The sequence below is a fragment of the Rhinoderma darwinii genome, chromosome 1 (assembly GCF_050947455.1).
Source record: "Rhinoderma darwinii isolate aRhiDar2 chromosome 1, aRhiDar2.hap1, whole genome shotgun sequence".
In the NCBI taxonomy this organism is placed as follows: domain Eukaryota; kingdom Metazoa; phylum Chordata; class Amphibia; order Anura; family Rhinodermatidae; genus Rhinoderma; species Rhinoderma darwinii.
The window spans coordinates 249,081,236-249,098,728 of record NC_134687.1 but is presented as its reverse complement, the minus strand read 5'-3'; the positions used below and the strand labels follow the sequence as shown (position 1 = coordinate 249,098,728).

The 17,493-nt window shown below is 40.2% G+C and overlaps 1 pseudogene; it reads right to left on the bottom strand.

Moving 5' to 3' along the window:
• Positions 1 to 16,365: 16,365 nt before the first annotated feature.
• LOC142703378 (5S ribosomal RNA) lies at positions 16,366 to 16,484 on the bottom strand (annotated as a pseudogene).
• Positions 16,485 to 17,493: the final 1,009 nt, after the last annotated feature.

The window sequence follows — 17,493 nt, the reverse complement described above, 5'->3', positions numbered from 1 at the left end:
ATATACAGGGGTCTGTGTGTGGTGCAATCTACAAGGTTCTGTCCGTGGCGCTATCTACAAGGGGCTCTATGGAACTATCTACTATTGGGGGCTGGGTGACACTATATATAAGGGAGGGGGCTTTGTGGCACCATATACAAGGGAGGGGGCTTTGTGACACTATATACAGGGGGAGCTTTATGGCGCTATCTACATGGGGGGCTGTATGGAACTATCTACAAGGGGGAGGTGGGGGCACTATCTACAAGTGGGCCGTGACACTGTCTACAGGGGGGCTGTATAGCACTGTCCACAGGGGGACTGCATGGCACAATCTATAGGGGGACTGTATAGCACTGTCCACAGGGGGCTATATGGCACAATCTACAGGGGGCACTATCTATAAGGGCTGCGTGTGGCACCTAGGGAAAGAGGGGCCCAGTCAAAAGTTTGCTATGGGGCCTATTCTTTCCTAGTTATGCCCCTGTTAGTCTCTCTCTCTCTCTCTCTTTCTCTCTCTCTCTCTCTCTCTCTGCTCCCTCATCCTGCTCCCCCTTCCCTCTCCACAGAAAGTTGTAGGCAGGCAGTGAAGTGATACACCCCCACTTTCTGTAGCCCGTCTGTAACCAGGGATGGCCAAAGCTTGACTACAGGGGGTGGACAGCAGATTACAGGATAGGAAACACCTAGTGGCAGTAACAGAAAATTAGCAGGGATAAAAGTTGTTTTTTTTATCAGGCATACTATTAGATCAGTAGAAGTTGTTTGAAAAGTTAGTGTCCATTTAAGTTATACAGAATATTAGTCATTGGCCAGGCCATATAAGCAAAATGACGATGTGTTATATAGACAGTGTTGTCCACATTTTATTAATTGTCATGCCAGACTATTGAATTCTACATACTAGATAATTGCTCAATGCAATAATTTAACACATGCACATTTTTTATGGAAATCTTAAAATGTAACCACTTATATCTTTGTCAACAGGAACTAACATTTAGATAATCAGGACTTTTGCAGCACAACAGGTAGTGTTGTTTCTTATACACATAAAGACTTTTTATTGTAAGTATTGCAAGTTTATTGTAATATATATAGCCAGCTTATATATTACTTAAAGGTTGGATAGGTTAAGTGTAATAACTGGTCTGTTCTCCTTATTCCTACGTATCTCACACCGACTGATTGTTCTTAACCCATCAAGTGCAGTCAGTCGTTGTGATATAGGAATAGGGATACTGCAGGTCTTTGATCCCAGAATGCTCTCTTTAGAGATAAGGGTAAAACAGACCAGTTATCACACTGGGGGTATGTATACAAGCAGAGTTTTCAGGCCTATTTCGGGGAGTAAATGACTCGAAATACAGCTTGAAAAACGCTAGCTAAATGCCTACATACATCTGCTCATTGAATTCAATGGGAAAAACGGCGTTTAGTTCAAACAGGCATTTTTTTACACCGCTGTATTAAAAAAAAGACGCGGAAATAGAGGCCCCGTAAAAAGAAGGAGCATGTCACCTCTTGAGCCGTTTTTCATTGTGTCAATGGAAAAACAGCTCCAAAAAACGCCTCAAAAAACGTTTTCGGCTACAAAAACTGCTGAAAGTCAGAGGCTGTTTTTCCTAGAAAACAGCATCGTCATTTTCAGCTGTTTTTGATTTTGCGTGTGAACATACTCTGAACCTATCCAACCTTTGAGTAGGACTGTAATAGACAAATTATCAATCTATAGGGCTTATCAATAATAGTGCAGCATTTTTACATACACATACGTTACAGGTGTTTTAGTGTAACAGGAATTAAGCTGAATTCATTCTGATTTACAAAGTTACTTAAGTAGAGTCAAACTATGGAATATTGCAACATGTTATTCAAGAGTGGAGTTTTCATTTAATTCTTGAGTACTCTTTGAGGCAATAAATTATAGCCACAAACTTCTGACATTAATGTGTAATACAGTGAAACCTTCAGAAGGACAACTCTTTGAGAATGCTTCCCCAAAATGACCAGATTTTTTTGTGACTAATTTGCAATTACATTATAGTCCATGTACAGTGGCCCTCCTTAATTAGAACACCTTTTATTCTGACCGGTGACTGTCCTTTATGAACAGGTTTTGCTGTGGCCACCTTTGAGAGCACCACATTTTTCACTGACTTGACCCTTCTCTGCCCTACTGTGTCCTATGAAATTAAATACAGCAAGGTCAGTAGAAGATAGGATGAACCCAGATGACAGGATGTAGCTCACAGGCTCTGAATGGCTTCTTTTGATTTCTTACACAACCTAAAAGATTCCTCTAAACAGACCATAAAGGGCCCTTCATCTACATACCTGAAAAGCTACAATAGTATCCCACAAACAGAAGGATAACATGCCCAAATAGTAATATGAATATGACTTTAATAGTAGATTGTCAAAAATACAATAAATAGCAAATACAATTAAAAACGAGAGAGCAAGATGTGAGACACAGAAAACAGGTACCTATACAATATCCAGTATAAAGTGAATGAGTGCCTGAGCCAAAATAAACAATGGATAATACCAATTATAACCTAACCATAATCAAATAGATAATGTATCATAAATGGAACTGTCATGTCCGTGGCTGCGGGCTGTCAGCTCCGTTCTTCCCCTGACAGCCGCAGCCACTAGTCGGCAAGCGCTGGCCCCAGCCTCCTCCTCAGGAGAAGCCAGCGCCCGCGTCTACTCACCAATGCCGGATCCCGTAGGGTGCGCGCGCACGCGCGTGCCCGCTCTTAAAGGGGCAGCGCGCGCACCGGACCTCGTTCCTGAACTTTGACCCGTGAGTACTCTGGACTATAAGAGGCGTCCAGACCCCTAGTTCTATGCCTGAGCTTTGTTGTTGTATCCCTAGTCTGTCTTGCAAATGGCCCCCTAGTTTTTCCTGCTCCCAGTGTTTCCTGTTTCCTGTTCCTGTTTCTGTATCCTAATCTTGTGCCGTGCTTGCTGTAGCCGTGCTGTGCTGTATTATACGCCTGACCTGCTTTTCCACACCTGACGTCCACCTGCTGCCAAGTTCCTGCCTAGCCTGCCTTGCTACTGACCGAGCTGCCACAGATACCCTATACGAACTATAGACTCTGACCTGCGTCCTGTTAGCCAGCTGCCATACCGCCAAGGCGGTACGGCCCAGTGGGTCCACAAACCCCCCCCCCCCCCGTGACAGGAACAGAGCACTAATGCATGACCAAGTATGTCTAGCTGCGTATAACATGTGGGGAGGTAACCCCACAAAATGAAATGGATATATCCAGATAGAAATACCTAGTCAAGGATATACAAGTGCAGCCTGAAGCCCAAAAGCTGGACATAAGTAATATGCGAAAAAATACTGAGAGCTAAATGAATACAAAGAAATAGGAATCAAAACCGGAAGAGATATGGACACCTCAAAAGAACGCCTGTTTTCTGTGTCTCACATCTTGCTCTCTCGTTTTTAATTGTATTTGCTATGAATTGTATTTTTGACATTCTACTATTAAAGTCATATTCATATTACTATTTGGGCATGTTATGCTTCTGTTTTTGGGGTGCTATTGTAGGTTTTCTTTTGATTTCTTCACAGTGTTGATGCTTTTACTGGTTGAATATAGCACAGAAGCCTCCGTCTCTCTTACAGGAGGATGGAAGAGAGCAAAGGGAAGGGGAACACCCAAGCTCTATATGCAGTTGTCATCATGTTGCATGTGAACAGATATCAGCACTTGTAATAAGCTACAGCACAGTCTGCCACTACCTGCGGAGGAAGGAGCCATCATTTGGAGGAAAACAAGTTAGTGACGCTGGGTAGAATGAGAATGAGAGGGTAGCCTATGCTAGGTACTGAGGAGAGGAAAGCCATGCTGGGGACTAAGTAAAGGGGAGCTATTCCGGTGGCTAAAAATTAAAGGGGAGCCATGCTGAGGACTGAGAAGTAGAGGGGAGCCAGGGGATTGAGAAGAGGGAAGCCATACTGGGGAATAAGAAGGACTGTGGTGCCATGCTGGGGACTGAGAAGCAGAGTTCAGCCAAGTTGGGGACTGACAAGGACAGTGAAGCCACTGAGGGATACTGAACAGCACTATGTGTTCTTCAACCTGTGGCTCTCCAGCTGTTATGAAATTAAAACTCCCATCATGTGCTACAGGTTTCTGGTAGAGTTAACTGGGAAGCCAAAGGTAGAAGACTGCAGTACAATGTTTGGATAGTAAGTTACATGACTAGTTACAGGGAAGGACAATACTTCTCAGATGCAAGGAATAAATGGATTTATTTTTGTTTAAAAAAAGTACAATATGATATGTGCAAACGGTGTCATTGAATACATGATTTTGGGCTGTTTTATCATTTTGCGTGTTTATTTGTGAACTGTACATGTTTGCTGACTGCATTAAACACATTAAGCACTATTGTATATACTTTTACCTTTGAGAGGACCAGCCCCAAAAGAGATCATTTTTCTGAGTAATTTTGACTGGTCATCTCAAAGACTTTTCACTATATACATAATATATATTCATATTATATATCAAATCATAGATAATTGCCTTGATAGTGGGACACAAATTTGGATCTCAGTCAGTGTTTCTACTATTAGTATTTGTGAGAACAATGTTGTGCCCCTTAACAACAGGATGTCGGTTCTCACTACATGGACAAACTTGGATGTTTTCTTTGAAAAGATTTAATAATTTATACTATTTCGGACACTATACCCTTCTATAATAAGGCTGCTATTTGCACTGTTTTTTCAGCCTTCGGTTGGAAAGGAGAAGTCTTCAAGGAAATGACCTTAAGTGTAAACATGCAAGTGTCTGACAACCACAACAACTTGAGGCAGTTCTACAGTAAAATGTCTCCCTGTATTTATCCTCAACTACCACACTCTACAGAATTCCAATAAAACTTAAGAATTAATTAAATTCCTATCTTACATTTATTTGCTATTTAAGGGTAAATCTTCTCACTAACAACATTTTGATAAGGTTTTCAAAGAAAAACAAAACCTCTATTCAATAAAAACAAACTGCACCATGGAAATCTATTTGCACCCTAGTAAATATTGTTCACTGACATGGCCACATATGTGTTTTTCTCTCATGATAGAGAAGTTAATGCTACAATATTTGTGAAACATGTTGACAGCTCTAATAGGTGTTCTGACAAATGGATGCATGTTCAAACCCATTGTTTCACAGGGATAACAAATGTCTTTGATGATCACGTCCCGTAATCAAATTTTTAATTATAATCACTAAATATATGGCCAGCTAAGTCTTCTTGGATATTTTTAACCTTGGGCTCATTCATTTGAGACTTCCCCTAAATATTGGCAATGAGGTTTCTATAGTACATGTACTGATCACCCTCTAGTGGATTAAAAATTGAACTGTTCAAGGTTAAAATTAAATTTTCAAATTTCTTCAAGTTGAACAAGTACATTAAGTATAGAAACGTATTGCAAATCTTGCACATATTGCAAACAGGCATTGGTCCCTTGCACACGAGTGTGTTCATTTCAGCCCATAACTTGGTACACAAAGCGGAACCATTTTGCACAATGTATTGGCCACTTTGTTGTGTGTGAGAATCTGTTTCACAAATTGTGTCTTTCTCTATAAGCATTGAACTAAATGCTTCTAGGAGAGCATGCAAGTTGTCATACGCCATCCGATGGAGCATACTGCAATTTTCTTTTATGAATACACTGTATTTTAATAAAAATGGTGTGCATGGCCCCATTGAAATACATTAACAATGTATTGGGGATCTACAGTATGTGATACAGATCCCAAATACAGTCATGCACATGAGGCCTTACTCTTCGAGTCCATGCATTGGTGTGAAACTCAATTTTTACTGAATTACAACAATCATATAGGAGTCTAGCTCCAACACTATTGCAATAAATTGGGTTTCATATGTAGGAGTAGTTATGACCTAACAAAAGACTGTAAAATACATTCACTCATAATGTGGGACCTTTGTAAGTTAACCTTAAATCTAACTAATTGTTATGGAATTATATTTGAATGTTTTCATCCTAAATGTGAACCAACCATCCTGCATCCAACATTTTGATTTCTCTAGCAGAAAATTGACTTACACATATTCAGTAAATGCCACAGTTATGCCAAATGCTTTATTTTTACTTTCAAATAATTTATTGCATTTTTCAACAAAGCAAACAAATTTGAAGCCTAAACATTTGATTCCATTTTTTTTAAATTAATATTATTACAAAATAGTGATGAAAGTCCATGAAAAAGGAAAGATACAAATGGTGATTACAATGTCAATATATATTACAAAACTATTAGCCTCTCAACTCACCAACAATCAGTATCTTATTTCCAAAAATTTAGATATCATGAATTTCTATCAAATTTGATATTTTGAGTTGTCAACAAAATGAAATGCTGTATATTATTTTATCCCATGAAATGTATGGTTCTAGCTTGTGTAAACATCTGCTTAATTGACTTTGCAAATAGCGATGCATCTATATCTGTTATAAAGTATTTACAGCTCTTTCTGTTATTATCATCATATGGGATCCAATAGCACATTAAGGCCGGGTCCACAAGGGACGGAAATGTGGCAAATTTTCTGTGCGGATTACATTACTAGCCTTGTGGATGAGATATGAACAAATTGCATCCACATGCTGCAGAACATTTTTCCCACGGAAATCAGAATATGAAGCAGAGTTTTAAATCCGTAGCATGCTCATTTTATTGCAGATATTCAGCGGAGTTCAGCCTTTTCAATGTAGAAGGGGTGAAATCTGCAGTGAATCTGCAACAATATCCACAACAAAGCCATTATGGGTATGAGTACCCTTAAAAAAGATCAATAATTCAATCAAAGCATCTGATATTAAAATAAAATTTGTCCACATGTCTATTGAATTATTTTACCAAGGTCCTGCAAATCTTGCAATTTTGTTCATCTATATAACGTTTTGTTTTCAAAAACAACCAAGAGATATGGTTATTTTATTTCATTCCTTATTTAAACTTTTTTTTTTCATTTCCTTCCTTTGTAAAAGTGTATTTATACCTCTTTATTCTTCAACGTTTTATTTGTACCATTTAATTTTGTATAAAAGGTGTTAAAATGCTAAATATTTAAACAAATAAAGTGTAATTTTCAGAAAGATTGTATGGATTTATGCAATATAGTTTACCATATTTTTTATTTTTTTTAAAAAGAGCATGAACTATTGATAGAGTTCTAAATTGTGGAATTTTATCACATCATATGGCTGCCGTGGGTCTTCAGTTTCTTGCGCTATCAAAGGAGATTCATGACAGACACAATTTGTGGATTTCTATCACATATATCCTAATACAGCAGCTTCACATGTTTATTATACAACATGTATAAACAAAAGACAACACAACTGTAATCTTCGGACTACATGTATCAAATCTGTTTCAGGAAACCAACCAATCATAGTGTGAGTTTTATTTTTCCATTGGGATTAAAAACTATTTCTTATTGCTACGGGCAGATGTGATACCGAATGCCCATTATGCCTACAGAGAAGCGCTTTTTAAAACATTGTACAGTGGGAGATCAAACATTTATGGCATATACCTAGTATTGGGAGGTGTGCTTAAAGGGGTTTTCCAGTCCAATAAAATTGATGGCCTATTTGTGATCGGTGAACGGTCGGGATCCGACTCCCGGCACCCCCACCGATCAGCTGTTTTGAAGGGGCCGCAGTGCTCGTATTGTGAATCGTCGACACACTTGTAGCGGCAGTTCACAGTATTACAGAATTTACTCATTCATTTTAATGGGAGACAGCTGTAATACTGTGATCCGTCGCTACAAGTGTGCCGGCAATTCACAGTGTGAGCAGTGATCATAATAAAGGGGAAGCAACGCTTGTACAAGCGCTGTGGCTCCTTCAAAACAGCTGATCGGCGGGGGTGCCAGGTGTCGGACACCGACTGATCACATATTGATGGCCTATCCTGAGGATAGGACATGAATTTTTGGGACTGGTAAACCCCTTTAAGGCTCATACACACCACCATAATATGGCCCTGTACAACCTAAGTCTATGGGGCCTTACTGTAGTGTTCATAGTGAGCCATAGAGAGGTTATTTTTCCATATAAATCTGACGGAAAAAGAATAGTGCCATGTTCCATGAGAAGTTCTGTCACAGAGGTATTCTCCCCTAGAAACATTGCTTCCAAGGAAAAATATTTCTGTAAGTATGGAGGGCCTACTGCACCATATTATCATCTGCTGAAACTCTGTGTGCTTCCATACAGGCTCCGTGCACTAGGTGCTGCCTTGTGCATGAGGTCTTAATTTAAACTAACCTATCTGGACATAGGGCTCTGTTCACACCACATTTGCATGTTATTGAAAGGTACTGTTTTTTATATTAAAAAAGTGCATTTAAATTAAGATCCGAAAAAAAACTAGCCTCCATTTTGTGTCCTGTTGCATCCTGTTTTAAAAGTAAATTTGACAAAAAAAACAAAAACAGTATTTTTCAACACCCTTGCATAAATACAATGCAAACAAAGGGTAAGGCAAAATGCCAATGGAGGACATAATACTGCTCCTATATCCAGCTTGAATAAATCACCCCACCTTATTCTCCCCTGGTTTTCTCATTTGCTTGTATTGGAAATTGGAATGCTACATGCTATCTCTGGCGTACAGGAATTTAAAGTGCCAGTGTGAGTTCTATTCATACTGTCCATTTACACAACATAAGATATCTTGTCACATAGTTTCACAATTAGTATGGTTAAAAAAAAAATAAATACAGGATCAAGCTAAAAAAAAAATGGGCAGAAATGTAAAACTAATATATGAGAGACATTTGTCTAGGCAAAATTGTCTTGTTTTCTGTAAATATAGACAATCATGACAAAAAATGTATACAAATATATGCCAAAAGTATGTTATACACTTGCATATGTCACCTCATTAACTTCTTTTATTTAAAAAAAAATTATATTTTGCTTACACTTTTTTTATAATGTAATCAATACACATATGCTAAACAATCTGCAATATGTTTGCCCCAGAGATATGTTTTTTTTATAAGTTTATTGACAAACAAAAACTTTTCAAAAGGATAGAAACAAACATGGTGTACAATCCTGGCCAAAAGTTTTGAGACTGACAAATTTTGGTTTTCACAAAGTTTGCTGCTTCCGTTTTTATAGTGGCAATTTGCATTAACTCTAGATTGTTATAAAGAGTGATCAGATGAATTGCAATTAACCCCTTAGTGACCACCAATATGCCTTTGCACGGCGGTCACTAAGAGGCCTTAGGCTATTCAAGGCGGCCCAGTCTCAGCCCTGCACGGGTTTCCTGTGCAGGCTGGAGCCGGGGCTCGGCTGTCTGATGACAGCCGGGCTCCTGCTCCAACTCCCGCGATCAAAGTTTACTTAGATCGCGGCAGTTTAACCCGTTAAATGCCGCGGTCAATAACGACCTTGGCATTTAACTTGTTTACAAAGGGAGTGAGCTCCCTCTGTCACCCATCGGCAGCCTGCAAATACAATTGCGGGCCTCCGATGGGGTGTCATGGCAGCCGGGGGCATGATAAAAGCCCCCAGGTCTGCCCTGGGCATATGCCTATTAGGACGCGCCAGAGGCACGTTCTAATAAATTGCCTGTCCGATTTACACAGATTTAAAAACGTATGAAATGCTTATAATTGTACTTCAGTATACCATAGAAACATCTCACTAAGGGCTTATTCAGATTAACGTATAATACGTCCGTGCAACGCGCGTGATATTCAAGTGCCTCGCACGGACCTTTGTTAGTCAATGGGGCCGCTCAGATTGTCCGTGATTTTCACACAGCGTGTGTCCGCTGCATAAAACTCACGGCATGTCCTATATTTGCCCGTTTTTCGTCCATCACGCACCCATTGAATTCAATGGGTGCGTGAAAACCGCGCACGGCACACGGACGCACTTCCGTGTGCTGCGCGTGATGCACGCTACAGTAGTCACCACGTGCTTTCTGTTTACAAACATAGAAACAGAGTGCCATAATGATGCCGGCTGCGCGAAAATGACGCAGCCATGCATCATATGCTGCTGACACACAGAGCTTTTATGGACCTTTTGCGTGCGCAAAACGCGCAAAACGCGCAAAACGCACATGCTCGTGTGAATCCGGCCTTAGACAAACTAAGAAAACAAAAATTTGTGTCAGTCTCAAAACATTTGGCCAGGACTGTACAATGGACCTAAGCTGTTTTAGGTATTCATTATCTAAACAACTATGTTCACTTTTGTCTCAATGAGCGTTCACTTCATATTGCAGGCGGTTGTGTAAGCAGCACCTTTAGCATCAGTGCTAACTCTTTTTGTTTACCATGATCAAGCTTTTCTCTTTGGACATCTGATACACTTATGTGAAAAGTTTAATCAAAGTCTCTGTGCTCACAAATTAGATTGTGAAGCTGAGGTCACCATATTTTCCATGAAGCATGATTTCTGGCAGAGTAAATAGTCAATAAACTTGAATTCTCATTTTAAGGCAAAGCAACATTTTAATAAAGACAGAGTTAATGAGGTCTCATGAACTCTTACAACACAGTGCATTAACAAGCTTAGTGCTGGTAGAAATTTGATATTATCTTTATTTGTGCACTAAGGTGATATTTGAGCTGATCCTCATCTAAATCGTAATAACAGATAAAGTGGATAGACAACAATTGGCACAAACAAAGATATTTGTCCTTACTTTTTAAAATGAGATGTTCATTCGCAGTAATTTTTAGGTCAATGCTCCCCTCTAAAGCCCCATGTACACGACATAGATTGTGTCTGTAATTACAGACCATAATTATGGACCCATTCATTTCTATGGCCGACATACACCTTCCCGTATATTTCCTGGAAGGTTTCTGTACTGTAGAAACCTTTTGTAAAAAATAGGACATGTCCTATTTTTTTATTTTACGGACCATGCTCCCATACTTTATAATGGGAGCACGGCCCGCAAATGCGGATGACTGTCCACAGCAGTCCACGGCCATCCATGCCCATAATCACGTACCGTGATTACGGGCACGGTCGTATGCATGGGGCCTAAGTCTTTGTAGCTAGTGAGTAGGGTAATTTGGGATCTGAGTACTGTTCCCTCTAAGCAAAGGTTATCCTGAACAGCCTCAAATAAATATTGCCTTATAACACCCAAATAATTAGATACAACTGTCAGAAACACAGTGCCCCAAAGCGCCCACATTTTTTTTTTACAGCATCCAGATATAGTAGGGATATATTTAATGTTAAAGGCTATGTACACCTTTGAAAGGCATTTTTAATTTTTTTTAAAAACTAAATTTTTATAAAAAACTATTTAAAAAAACAAAAACAAAATCTTTTAAAACTTTCTAATTAGTTTTTATTTTTTGAGATACAGCTGCTTTGTATTCTCTATACAGAGCAACTGTATCGTTCGCTAAGACCTGAATCTGTCAGTCCCGCGGACCTAACGGGTTCAGTGTCTAAGTTATGAACTTATATGTAATGGATAACAGCTAGATCCTGCGCATACCTGTTAGTCCCGCGGACGTGTCTGAAACAAGATTTAGCAGCTGTATCTCAAAAAGTAAAAATAATTTTTAATAAAAAGTAATTATAAAGTTGCACCAAACACACTGATTGACCTTATTATTAAAAAAAAAATCCCTTTCAAAGGTTTACATAGCCTTTATTAACATTAAATACATCCCTATGCTGTCTGGATGCTGTAACTCTCCATGTGTCTATGGCAGTGAAAGGGTTATTCAACATCCCTAGTGGTCTACGGTAGTGAAAGGGTTATTTCCCACTTCCTTGGTGGTCTAGGGCAGTGAAGTGGTAATCCTATCATCCCTGGTGGTGGTGTAGGACAAGGAAGCATCCTTGATGATCTAGGACAAAAAAGGAGTTGGAAAGGATGGGGTTACTATTTCATAGTGTTTAGTGGTTTACTCACATCTCCAGGCTCTGTTGCTATAGTTTTGACAGGAAGCTGAGCAACACTAGTGTTGAACGTCCTGTTCCCTTCCTGCACTAGGGCTCCACTTTGGCACCAAGTTCAAAACTTTAAAACCTTGTTATTATTTAAGTCTCCCTAATGCACAGGCATTATGCAAAAAGTGATGCCAATAGTACAGGAATAATGCACACAGTAATTTCACTGTGTATAATCAGGGCAGCCATTAGAAATTTTGGGACCCCATACAGTAAGATTAGTCAGGGCCCCTGGGCAGTGGCGGATTAAGTGTACCGTGGGCCTTGGGCTGTTGACACAACTTGGGCCCCCTCCTTCCCCCTCACATGCAATTCAACCCCCCAACCCACTGACACTGTACCCGTCAGTGCCACTGACCTGACGCATACAGGTTTTAGCACTAGATACAGCTGCTCTGTATTCAGTTGTATCTCAAAAAGTAAAAATCATTTTTAATAAAAAAGTATTTAGAAAGTTGCACCAAACACACTGATATACTGTTTTATTAACCCCTTCCCGCTTTGGCCACTTTTGACCTTCCTGACAGAGCCTCATTTTTCAAATCTGACATGTTTCATTTTATGTGATAATAACTTCGGAATGCTTTTACCTATCCAAGCAATTCTGAAATTGTTTTCTCGTGACACATTGGACTTTATGTTACTGGAAAAATTAGCTCGATACATTCAGTAATTAGCATTTTTCTCAATTTAAATGTATCTGCTTGTAAGATAGATAGTTAGTTATACCACACAAAATTGTGACTAATTAACATCCCCCATATGTCTACTTTAGATTGGTATCATTTTTTGAACATCCTTTTATTTATCTAGGACGTTATAAGTCTTTGAACTTTAGCAGCAATTTCTCACATTTTCAAGAAAATTTCAAAAGGCTATTTTTACAGGGGCCAGTTCAGTTGTAAAGTGACTTTGAGGGCCTTATATATTGGAAACCCCCAAAAAGTCACCCCATTTTAAAAACTTCACCCCTCAAAGTATTCAAAACAGCATTTAGAAAGTTTCTTAATCCTTTAGACGTTTCACAGGAATTAAAGCAAAGTAGAGGTGAAATTTACAAATTTCATATTTTTTGGCAGAAATTAATTTTTAATCCATTTTTTTTGTGACACAGAAAGTTTTACCAGAGAAATGGAACTCAATATTTATTACCCAGGTTCTGCAGTTTTAGGAAATATCTCATGTGACCCTAGCGTGCTACTGAACTGAAGCACCGGTATCAGAACAAAGGAGCAACTAGTGGATTTTGGGGCCTTATTTTTATTCGAAAATATTTTAGGCACCATGTCAGGTTTGAAGGACTCTTGCGGTGCCAAAAGACTGGAAATCTCCCAAAAGTGACCCCAGAGTACGGCAATACCCCATATGTGGTCATAACCTGCTGTTTGGGCACACGACAAGGCTCAGACGGGAAGGAGCAGCATTTGGCTTTTGGAGTGCAGATTTTGCTGGATTGGTTTCTGGGCGCCTGTGGGACCAAAACAGTGGAAACCCCCCAGAAGTGACCACATTTTGGAAACTACACCCCTCATCCACCTAGGGGTGTAGTGAGCATGTTAACCCCGCAGGTGGTGTTCTGTAGAAATTAGTGTGCACTCGATGTTGCAGAGTGAAAATTTGTTTTTTTTCCATAGATATGCCAATATGTGGTGCTTAACTTGTGCCACCATAACAAGACAGCGCTCTAATTATTATGCTGTGTTTAGAAACACCCTACATGTGACCCTAACCTTTTGCCTGGACATTTCACAGGGCTCAGGAGTGAAAGAGTACCATGTAAAATTGAGGCCTAATTTGGCGATTTACAAAGTATTGGTTCACAATTGCAGGGCTCAAATGTGAAATAATAAAAAGAAAGTGACCCCATTTTGGAAACTACACCCCTCAAGGCATTTATTATGGGGTGTAGTGAGCATTTTCACCCCACAGGTTTTTTCCATAAATGATTGCGCTGAGGATGGTGCAAATTCAAAATTTATATTTTTCCATATATATGCCATTTCAGTGGCAAATATGTCGTGCAGAGCTTGTGCCACTGGAGACACACAGCCCAAAAATTGTTAAAAGGGTTCTCCCGGGTATGGCGATGCCATATATATGGGAGTAAACTGCTGTTTGGACAAACTGTAGGGCTCAGAAGGGGGGGGGGGCTTTTGGAGAGTGGAATTTGCTTGGTAATAGTTTTGTTTGGAGTCTTGCTGATGTTTCCGTTTATAATGTGGGGCATATGTGAGCTGGGCAGAGTACATCAGGGGCATAGTCAGGTGGTATAATAATAAGGTAAAAAAATAATAAAATAATCCATAGATGTGTGTTACTTCCTCATCCCCCTTTTGGTCCACACTCTGCACCTTTGCAGTTTGGGGAATTTTGCCGGGAAAGTATTGTCCTGGCATAATACGGGCGCCCTCGCTACCAGCAGATATGATTGGGCCCTCCCCTTCCTGGTTCCCTAATTTTAGTGCCTTGATACATCGCCTTTTGAAACAGAAGAAATGTTGCCCTCGGGCCGACACAACCACATATTTTTCATTCCTGACTTATTGGAGCCTTAACTTAGAGCTGTTTTTTTGCGGGACGAGATGTAGCTTTTATTGGTACCATATTGGGGTACATGCGACTTTTTGATCACTTGTTATCCTTTTTTTGAGAGGCAAGGTGACAAAAAATTTTTTATACAGTGTTCACCATGCGTTATAAACTACATGTTACCTTTATTCTGTGGGCCAGTACAATTCCGGAGATACCTAACTTATAGAACTTTTTTATAACTTTTTGCACAATAAAATTACTTTTGGAAAGAGAATGTATTTTTTCTGTCGCCATGTTGTGATAGCCATTACTTTTACATTTTTTCGTCGATGGAGCTGTATGAGGGCTTGTTTTTTGTGAGACGAGTTATAGATTTTATAGGCACCATTTTTGGATACATGCGGCTTTTTGATCACTTTTTATTTCAATTTTTGGAAGACAAAGTGACCAAAAAAAAAGCAATTATGGCAGTGTTTTTTAGTTTTTTTTTTACGGCATTCACTGCGCGGGATAAATAACATAATATTTTTGTATGGTTTCTTATTTTTTTCAATAATAAATGACTTGATAAGGGAAAAAGGGGGAGATTGTGTTTTATTTTATTACTTGAAACATTTATTGTATGTTTTGAAACTTTTTTTTACACTTTTCTTTAGTCCCACTAGGGGACTTGAAGGTGCAACTGTTTGTTTGATGTTCTAATACATTGCACTACCTATGTAGTGCAATGTATTGGAACTGTCAGTTGTTCACTCAAGCAAGCCGATCAGGGTCCGCCTCTGGGCGGGGCCTAATCAGCTTCCGTAATGGCAGACAGGAGGCCATTGTTAGGGCTCCTGTTGACATAGTAGCAGTCGCCAGCCTTGCCATCGCATGGCAGGCTGCCGATTTGCTACAAACCTCTAGGATGAAGCGATCACAATGGATTGCTGCATCGAAGGGGTTAATGCCAGGAATCTGAGCTAGCTCCAGTTCCTGACGATAGATTGGGGGGGGCACTGTAACATAGAACAGACACACGCTGATGATGACGCTGGCTCAGCTTCGTCGAGCAGGGCATAGGAGGCTTCAGTTGCTGGCAGACCGGGAGATAAGTATTAGGCCTCCGATTTCCTTTGCAGCCACCGGCAACCCAGCGATCACGTTGGCTAAAAACTCCTCACATGCTGCAATCTCTATTGAATGCAGCATCTGAGGGGTTAATCGGCCGGATCAGATGCTAGCTCTGGTCCTGGCCGATACCTCAGGGTGCCAGCTGTAACACCGGCGGTGATGGTGCGGGCTCAGCTCCTGAGCTAGCTTCATCTCCTTCACGTACTGTAACGTGAAAAGGCGTTAAGACACCAGTTTCCATCACGATTGGGCAGAAAGGGGATAATAGATTGTGAAACACAATCTAAACAACAAGTCAACCGCACCACAGATTCCCAGACAGTCTCCATACTGGTACTAGCGATGCCTTGAGCTGTGTAACTTCTGCAAGACAGATTCCCACACTGGTATTAGCAAGGTCTTAACCTGAGTAACGTCTACAATCTGACTAGAGCAGGCACATTCAGCTTAGAATGGCCATTGACATTTAAAGCTTTAGTCCATAGTCCTTTTATAATCGATTGCAAAACAAAATCTAAATGACATAGCTATAAGTCAACCGCACCACGGATTCCCAGACAGTCTCCCACATTGGTACAAGCGAGTCGTTAAGGTGGGTAACTACTGTGCTCTAACAAAAGCAGGCACATTCATGGCCATTGACTTTTAAATCTTTAGTCCATAGTTCTTTTTAATCGATAGTGAAATAAAATCTAAACAGCATAACAATAAGACAACAGCACCACTGCATCACAGACAGTCTCCCACACTTGTACTAGCGAGGCCTTAAGCTGTGTAACTTCTGCAATCTGACGAGAGCAGGCACATTCAGCTTAGAATGGCCATTGACATTAAATCCTTTAATCCATAGTCCTTTTTAATCGATTGTGAAACAAAATCTAAACGACATAATAAAAAGGCAACCGCACCACGGATTCCCAGACAGTCTCCCACACTGGTACCAGCGAGGACTTAAAGAGGCTCTGTCACCAGATTTTGCAACCCCTATCTGCTATTGCAGCAGATAGGCGCTGCAATGTAGATTACAGTAACGTTTTTATTTTAAAAAAACGAGCATTTTTGGCCAAGTTATGACCATTTTTGTAATTATGCAAATGAGGCTTGCAAAAGTCCAAGTGGGTGTGTTTAAAAGTACAAGTCCAAGTGGGTGTGTATTATGTGCGTACATCGGGGCGTTTTTAATACTTTCACTAGCTGGGCGCTCTGATGAGAAGTAACATCCTCTTCTCTTCAGAACGCCCAGCTTGTGACAGTGCAGATCTGTGACGTCACTCACAGGTCCTGCATCGTGACGGCCACATCGGCACCAGAGGCTACAGTTGATTCTGCAGCAGCATCAGCGTTTGCAGGTAAGTCGATCTTACCTGCAAACGCTGATGCTGCTGCAGAATCAACTGTAGCCTCTGCTGCCGATGTGGCCGTCACGATGCAGGACCTGTGAGTGACGTCACAGATCTGCACTGTCACAAGCTGGGCGTTCTGAAGAGAAGAGGATGTTACTTCTCATCAGAACGCCCAGCTAGTGAAAGTATTAAAAACGCCCCGATGTACGCACATAATACACACCCACTTGGACTTGTACTTTTAAACACACCCACTTGGACTTTTGCAAGCCTCATTTGCATAACTACAAAAATGGTCATAACTTGGCCAAAAATGCTCGTTTTTTTAAAATAAAAACGTTACTGTAATCTACATTGCAGCGCCTATCTGCTGCAATAGCAGATAGGGGTTGCAAAATCTGGTGACAGAGCCTCTTTAAGCTGCGTAACTTCTGCGATCTGACAAGAGCATGCACATTCAGCTTAGAATGGACACTGACATTAAATGCATTAATC